This window comes from Zingiber officinale, chromosome 1A (assembly GCF_018446385.1).
Source record: "Zingiber officinale cultivar Zhangliang chromosome 1A, Zo_v1.1, whole genome shotgun sequence".
In the NCBI taxonomy this organism is placed as follows: domain Eukaryota; kingdom Viridiplantae; phylum Streptophyta; class Magnoliopsida; order Zingiberales; family Zingiberaceae; genus Zingiber; species Zingiber officinale.
Window position 1 is genome coordinate 180,703,801 of NC_055987.1, and position 8,469 is coordinate 180,712,269.

Sequence of the window (8,469 nt, forward strand, 5' to 3'; positions counted from 1 at the left end):
GCATCCCTAACTAGACCCGGGATTGCAAGTTCCGAATCTAGTAGGGTTTACTTGGTTAGCTAAACCTAGGGACGACTATGGGAGCCCAACCCAATGGATATCTAATCCAGTACAGTGCCACTGAAAAGTAAAATACTGAAATATCTAATACTATTTTGCTGAATCTAGGTTATCTGAACCTAGAACTAGGTTGTCTGAACCTAGAGGCGACTGTGGGAGCCCACCCATTTGGACATCTAGTCTCATAAAAGCTGGAATAAAACTGATCATGCTAATTAACATGTTCTACGGCATTTAACTACATGCCCACTGTATCATAAGGCTGTGCTAGGCATTTTGTCGAGCATTTGGCGCCCTCTAACTCTCCTCTCGATCAGGGAGACCACCTCTAGGCACCCAGCAGTGTCTAAACCCCTATCTACAAAGGATACACGTGCTCGGCCCATCTAGAGATGCTCATTAATCCCTAAATCTGTGAGAAGAGTTAAAATACACACTATATGCTGACAAAATTCAATAAAACTAATCTAATGCATAAAAGAAAACACGCGAGAGCTACTTATACTGCAGGTGAGGGGTTTCTTACCTTGTGTGCTAGATTTCATACAAATCTAATCGCTAGAAATTCCGGTGGAGACGACTTCTCGACGATTCGCTCGCATCCACGTGCTCTACTCGCGGAGGGGAACGTCCTTGTGCTGAAATCATCGCCGGAAAGTGACCTTGGGACCCTAGGGATGGAACCCTAGTTCTTCCCTTGTTGTGGCGCCGAGAGAAGAAGAGGGGAGAGGGTTGGCGTCGGCGTGAGGGTTTTGGAGAGGAGTTGCCGAACCAAATTCTAAAAATTAACCAAACCCCAACTTAAATTTCCTATTTATACTAAGTAATTAATTCGGCCAAACCAATTATAATTATAATTGATTCCCTTCCCTTTCAGCACGGCCCTGCTGGGTTCACCAGTTACTAAGGCTAACTAAAGGTTTAGCGGACCCGAGAAGTCCCGGGTTCAATTCCCGCTTAAGCCATTTTACTTCTCTAATAATTTTTGCTACTTCCGCTACTCGGAAAATTCCGGAAAAATATCTAATAATTCCAGAAAAATTATAGAATATTCCTAAAATAGTCTTGAGAATTTTCGGGCGTTACAATCCCCCATACCTTATAAAAAGTTCATCCTCGAACTTAGAATAATTCTTGGTACTTCTGTCTCATGCTGGCTTCTGTCTCCCAAGTTGCCTCATCTGCTGTGTGACTGTGCCAAACGACTTTGACTAATGGTACTTCCTTGTTTCGCAATTTCTTAATTGCTCGGTCTATTATCTGAATAGGCCGACTATCATAGCTGAGGTCTTCGCGGATCTGTACCGACTGGGGCTCAATCACCTGGGTGGCATCTGGGGTATGCTTCTTCAGCATAGAGACATGAAATACGTTGTGGACAGCTGATATTTCCTGGGGTAGCTCTAGCTCATATGCTACCTTGCCCACTCTTCTGCTGATAAGGTATGGTCCCACATATCTGGGACTTAGCTTGCCCTTCTTCCCAAAACGCATTACTCCCTTCATGGGAGCTACTTTGAGGAACACTGAATCCCCAACTGAAAACTCTAAGAGTCTGCGCCGTGTATCAGCATAGCTCTTCTGGCGGCTCTGAGCTGTCTCTATCCTCTGGCAGATCTGCTGTATAGCTGCTATGGTATCTGCTACTAGATTTGTCTAAAGCTCTAGTTCTTTCTGTTCACCACTCTCATACCAGCAAATTGGAGATCTACACCTCCGCCCATAGAGAGCCTCGTAAGGTGCCATGCTGATAGTGGCCTGATAGCTGTTGTTGTATGCAAACTCTGCTAAGCTCAGATATTTGCACCAACTTCCCTTGAAGTCTAGGGCACATACTCGGAGCATATCCTCGAGTACTTGATTTACTCGCTCCGTCTGGCCATCTGTCTGAGGATGGAAAGTTGTACTAAACTTTAACTTAGTGCCCAACGCTGACTGTACACACTCCCAGAAGTGTGATGTGAATCTGTTGTCTCTGTCTGAAATGATGGTTCGTGGGACTCCATGTAGTCTGACGATATCCCGGAGATACAACTGAGCTAGCTTCTCCATGGAGTAGGATATCTTGATAGCTAAGAAGTGGGCTGATTTAGTCAACCTGTCGACTATTACCCAGACGGCGTCAAAACCATTCGTGGTTCTGGGCAGTCCCACTATAAAATCCATAGAGATATCCTCCCACTTCCATTCTGGAATCTGTATAGGCTGCAGAACTCCTCCTGGTCGCTGATGTTCTGCCTTGACTCTCTGACAGGTGAGGCAGATGCTAACATATCTGGCGATGTCTCGCTTCATCCCGGGCCACCAAAAATGGTTCTTCAGGTCCTGATACATTTTGGTGGAACCTGGATGCATCGCATAGGGAGTCTTGTGAGCCTCATCTAAAATCTGTCTCCGTAGCTCCTCCTGATCTGGAACACAGAGTCTGTCACCAAAATACAACACCCCGCTATCGGACACTCTGAATTCTCTACTTTCTGATTCTGCTAGCCCTTGCTTGATTTTCTGAATTTCAGGGTCCTGCTCCTGAGCTGATTGAATATCACCAAGCAAGGTAGACTCTAAGGTCATGGTAGAGAGTTGTCCAACGATGAGTTCGAGACCGAAATCTACAATCTCCTTTTGTAGGGGCGGTGACACGGCTGTAAGAGATAATAAGGTAGCACTGGATTTTCTGCTAAGTGCGTCGGCTACCTTATTGGCTTTCCCTGGATGGTAGAGGATGTCTATATCGTAGTCTTTGACCAGCTCAAGCCATCTGCGCTGTCGCATGTTCAGATCCTTCTGAGTGAAGAAATACTTCAGACTCTGATGATCTGTATACACTCTGCACTGAGCTCCATATAAGTAATGTCTCCAAATTTTGAGAGCGAACACTACTGCTGCAAGCTCAAGGTCATGAGTAGGGTAATTCTTCTCATAATCCTTGAGTTGTCTGGAGGCATAGGCGATCACCTTGCCGTTTTGCATCAGTACCGTGTTGGTGCAGTGAGCACCAGATGATCGAACCTGAGTTTTGATTATGGCAAAAGGCTCAAAGTTAAGTGGTGGTGTTATCTAACAAAGTTCATGGAGCTTGCAGGAAAGTCCTAAGTGATACTTAGGCAAAAGTCCTAGCTGCGGTTAGGCAGGTAAAAACCCTAGGGGGTGGTAACCCTAGGTCATAGGGGGTGGTAACCCTATGCGGGAAGTCTTGGCAGGTCGATGGCTTCAGGCAAAAGTCCTAGGGGGTGGTAACCCTAGGTGAAAAGTCCTGGTGTCGCGAACCAGGTGAAAGTCTAGACTAGCCGGGAAGCGGATGTCCAGCAAAAAGTCCGGAAGCGTCAAGTGCCGAGCAAAAGTCCAGTCGATCTGGAGGATCGTACTGGCAACAGGTAAATCTCCTGAGTGGAGTAGGTGAGGACGCGTTCCCCGTAGAGGGAACAGTAGGCGTCGGGTAGGGTTTCCGGTTGGAAACCCGAAGTCGACTCAGACGGTCCGGAGACTGTTAATACTTCATTTATAATATCTATTGTATTATGTGCTAACTTTGTCGCAGGTAGTGTTTGGGACTAACGTATCTTGCGGTGCAAAGGAGCAACTTAAAGCCTCGGATGAACATGTTCAAGGCGCCTCCATGGAGCTTGGGGCGCCTCGGCTGTAAAGGCTGTTCAAGGCGCCTTGATGAGCGATGGGCGCCTTGAGCGGATGAAGCGCACGGTGAGCAATGGGCGCCTTGAGTGTGATAAGATTCGACCGATTCGCTCCTCATCTCCCGGTGACTCGGCTGTTCAAGGCGCCTTGGTGAGCGATGAGGCGCCTTGAACACCCTTTATAAGGGGTTTGACCAGCAGCTCCTACAACAACTCCAAGCAATCTTTACGCTACAAGCTGCTCCAGAGTGCTGCTACGAGACACCGACGACCCGGAGCTCCGAAATCTTCAGATTACGATATTGTCGTCGGTATAACTGTACTTTTTCATTATACTTAACTGTAATACTTGTACTCTTGTCGAACTTATAGTTGTTGCCCACGGAAAGCGATCAAGGATCGCGGGCCTTCGAGTAGGAGTCGTCACAGGCTCCGAACGAAGTAAATTCTCTTGTCTTTCTGTGTGGTTGTTTACTTTCCGCTGCGTTACTTCTCCGATAGATTTTACGATTCCGATAATTGAACGATTTTAGCCACGAGCGCTATTCACCCCCCCTCTAGCGCGTCTCGATCCAACATACCGCTCCTAGTCCCAACTTAGAGGCATCACTATAGATGTCAAAGCTGCTGGTGTTGTCTGGTAGAGCCAAAATGGGAGCACTGGTCAATCTCCTTTTTAGCTCGCTGAAGCTGTTCTCACAGTCCTCTGTCCACTGAAATTTCCTGTTCTTTCTGGTAAGAGTTGTCAGTGGGGAGGCTATCCTGGAGAAGTCCTCTACGAATTTTCTGTAATAGCCTGCTAATCCCAGAAAGCTCCTGATTTCGCTGGCGTTCTTAGGTCTCTTCCAGTTACTTACTGCCTCTATCTTGCTGGGATCTACCATAATACCATCCTTTGAGATGATGTGACCCAGGAAGGACACCTGATCTAGCCAAAATTCACATTTCGTGAACTTGGCGTATAGCTGGTTCTGCTAAAGGGTCTGCAGTACTAGTTTCAGGTGCTCTGAGTGTTCTTCCTGAGTTCCTGAGTAGATAAGGATGTCATCGATAAACACAATAACAAACTTATCTAAATACTCCCTGAATACTCTGTTCATGAGATCCATGAATGTAGCTGGAGCATTGGTCACGCCAAAGGGCATGACTACGAACTCGTAGTGTCCGTATCTGGTTCTGAATGCTGTCTTGGGTATATCCCCTTCTTTAACCTTCACTTGATGATAACCTGATCTGAGATCTATCTTAGAGAACACTGCTGCTCCCTTCAGCTGGTCGAACAGGTCATCGATTCTGGGAAGGGGATACCTGTTCTTGATCGTGACTTGGTTCAGTGATCTGTAGTCTATGCACAGTCGCATGCTTCCATCCTTCTTCTTCACGAACAATACAGGCGCTCCCCATGGTGAGTGACTCGGGCGTATGAAACCCTTGTCAAGCAGCTCCTGTAGTTGCTCCTGAAGTTCCTTCAGTTCTGCTGGAGCCATGCGATAAGGCGCTTTGGAGATAGGATTTGTACCGGGAATGAGCTCTATCTCAAAGTCAATCTCCCTGTCTGGTGCTAAGCCTGGTAACTCTTCAGGGAAGACTGCTGGGTAGTCACATACGACTCGAACCTCTGCTAGCTGTTGGTTCTTGTCCTGGCTGGCATTGACTACGTGTGCTAGGAATCCTGTACATCCTGAATCCAGTAGCTTCTGTGCTTTCATAGCTGAGAGGAACTTCTTGGCCTTTCTCTTTGGTTCTCCGCTGTATTCAAATTGCATTGCCGCTTCAGGTTGGAAGATGACTTTCTGTTTACGGCACTCTATGGTAGCACCGTATCTGATCAGAAAGTCCATTCCAAAGATAACGTCATAGTCGGTCATTTCTAGCACTATCAGATCACAAAAGAGCTCTCTGTCTGCTATAATGACCGGCACTGCTCTGAGCCAGTGCGTGGATGCCATGATCTCTCCTGAAGGTAGTGCCGTCAAAAACTGACCACTGAGTACCTCTGAGGGTCTTTCTAATTTTTCGGAGAACATCCTGGCTATATATGAATGGGTTGCCCCAGTATCAAATAGAACAGTAGCACTATACTGTAAAATGCTAATCTGACCTGTGACAACTGTCGAGGCATTGGCTACGTCCTCTCTGGTGAGTGAGTAGATCCTCGCGTTCTAATCTGCCCTGGCTGATAAGTGGACCTTCTAGAGCGGCCTGCATCTGATATAACTGAGCTGGCTGGCCTGCATACTGAATCTGCTGTGGCTGAGGAAGACCGGTCTTGTTCGGGCACTGCTTGGCCATGTGCCCTTCTTGTCCACATTCAAAGCATCCTCGTGTGCCCTTGCGACAAACCCCTGGGTGGAATTTCCCACAAGTAGCACACTTTGGATAACTGGGTCGCTTGCTAGATGGTCCTCCTTTTGGGTCACTCCCTGATTTGCGCTTGCTGTTGGAGTTCCCTTTCCAGTTAGAGCTGTGGCCTTGCTGTTTTTGAGTGTGAGAGTTTCCTTGGCCTTTGGACTCTGAGGAGACTTGCTTCTGCTGTTTTATGTTGTTCTGGTAATGCTCTGTGGTCAAGGCACTGCTCACTAACTCCTCTGTGGTTTGTGGCCTATGTATGCCACCGGCCATATTCACCGCTATCTCTGGCCTCGGCATCTTGAGCATCACCGGATTCGTTCCTTCTCTGTGTTGACTAGCTCGGGCATAGACGAGCCAACTGTTGAATTTCTTCACGGCTTCCTCAAGCGAATGGTTGCCCTGACGAAACTCGGTGAACTCGTCGTAGTGGCGATTTGTGACCCGTGTGAAAGAACTCCTCGAATAATTCTTTCTCAAAGTCAGCCCATGACATCCGGTTCACTGGGCGCTTCGTTCGATTCTTTCCCACCACATGCGTCGTCTCCTGTCAAGCAAAAGGAGGCACACTTCACCTTCTCATGTTACGGCCAGTCCAGAGCTCCATCATGCTCTCCAGTGTTTTGAAACAGGCTTGTGCATCCCATGGTTCACTAGTGCCGAGAAGTTCTCTGGCTTGCTTCCGCCACTGGATCAGATAGGCTTCCTTTCTTGGCTCAACTGCTGGGGCTTGCTGGGGCTATTGGTGCTGTAGGCTGGTGGTGGAACCTCTAAGACTTCGGAGCCGTCGGGTTCGGTTCCGGGGTATTCTGGTGATTAGCCTTTAAGGTGGCTATTTCCGTCATTGACTAGGCTGCTGGAGCCACTAATCTTTGTAAGATCCGGGAGGCAGGCCGCCTCATCTTTGGGGCTCGATGGTGGTGTCCTTCTAGCTGGGCGTCCTCGTGCCATTTCTAAAGACATGGAGGGCAGGACATGCATAACTAATACAAGTATAATTGTATAACTATTGCTATCATATTATATACTATCACATACTAACATGCATCAATTATTTATAAACATGAGCTATAACAGGAAAGCAAGAACATAAATAAAGCCGAGATATTCTTACTTGGAAGCTGTAGGTTCAATGCTGATGTGTGTGTAGGAAGTATGGAACGCTGCTCTGATACCACTCTGTAACGACCCACCTTCTACTAACTAGGCTATAAGGCCGATCGTCACATTATGCTGTGCTAAACTATTCCCTGACCATCTCTAGAACTAGATGCGGAAGCTGGACTAATTTAAATTTTGCTAAGCTGTTAACATTTCTTGGTTCTACATGTACTAAGGAGTGTAATCTAAAGTATACCTAACATATACTACATCCCCTATGGTCAAGGAACTGAAATATATGTTTTCCAGCTGTTATCAGACCTCCCAATCGATCCACAGATCGATTGGAATAGTCGGATCGATCCAGTGATCGACTCAGCCGGCTACTGTATGCGGAACATAAGTTGGATCGATCCAGTGATCGATCCAGCATGCTACTGTGCCGGGACGATAATTTGGATCGATCGGCTGATCGATCCAGGCAGGTCAATCGATCCATTGATCGATCCCAGAGCTCTCTGTTCACGACGGAATTGGCTGGATCGATCGGCTGATCGATCCAGACGCCTACTGTTCGCGAGCTGAATCGGCCAGTCGATCAGTTGATCGATTGGAGACCCTCGAATCGATCAGCTGATCGATCCGAGTTTCTGATTTCGACCCAAAGGTCTGATTTCAGCACTGCTGCGTGCCAAAGTCATTACAACACACTATAAAAGCTAAGAGAAACATTCTACTAAGTAATGGCTAACATACTAAACATGATTAAGACATAGAATACCAATTCATGGCATGTAAACATATGGTAACCAAAACTAACAAGGTTTTAAACTGTTCTCTTGCTAACTAACAGAAACATGAGATAACGCTTGCTATATGTACCAATGCATACTGAACACGTTCTAATGCATAATAAAATGAAACTAGATCCCTAGGATCTTTATTCCAATTCCTTCCACACACATCTTGATCTGCATTGACCTCCAGCCTCCACTGCTAGTCCATTTTCCTTTTACCTGTATCTGCAGTATAAGGAAAATAGTATCTGTAAGCTAAAAAGTTTAGTAAGAAACCATCTACCTCACTAAAACATGCATACGATGCAAATATGATTTTAAATCATGCTGTGTGAAAGGATATGCTAAGTATACTGAATAAACTAAACATGGCATGGCATATAAGCATACAATCATGGCATATCTAAAGCTGAACATGATATCAATCACGTGGTATCCATGAAGAACTAAGCTGATACTAAAAACTGAGCTAAGCTGATACTGAGCTACTGCTAGGACTGTACTGAATTCACGAACTAATTTGTGAAAGG